Source organism: Phaethon lepturus, unplaced genomic scaffold (assembly GCF_000687285.1).
Source record: "Phaethon lepturus isolate BGI_N335 unplaced genomic scaffold, ASM68728v1 scaffold11588, whole genome shotgun sequence".
NCBI lineage: Eukaryota > Metazoa > Chordata > Aves > Phaethontiformes > Phaethontidae > Phaethon > Phaethon lepturus.
The window spans coordinates 61,359-61,691 of record NW_010555538.1 but is presented as its reverse complement, the minus strand read 5'-3'; the positions used below and the strand labels follow the sequence as shown (position 1 = coordinate 61,691).

Here is a 333-nt window from a genome sequence, read left to right as displayed (position 1 = left end):
ATCTGCCCCTCTTTCTGATTCTCTTTACTATCCCTTTTCCCTGTGCTATCATCATTCTCCTCTCTGTGTGCTGACATAAATCTCACTGATGGAAGTGCACTGTAACGCATAGTCTTTACCATTTTACTCTGAATCTAGAGATTCAGAGGGAGAATTATACATTACAATAGAAATAAAACTCTTGCAAAAAAGCTGCCTTTCTTTTTTTTAATGTTCTGTGTAAAAATGTTGCACTGCTGCTTTGACAGTCCTGGAGACAGATGTTCCAAACCTTTCTAGACTGTGCATGACTGGGGTGTGCTGTGGTTTTCATTGCAAAGGGCTTAGGATTTG

The 333-nt window shown here is 39.6% G+C and overlaps 1 protein-coding gene across 1 annotated transcript in view; it reads right to left on the bottom strand.

Annotated features, from left to right (window-relative positions):
- Window positions 1–333, bottom strand: part of CCDC60 (coiled-coil domain containing 60) — a 63,536-nt gene that overhangs the window by 2,148 nt on the left and 61,055 nt on the right. The gene's annotated exons all lie outside the window — the stretch shown is intronic.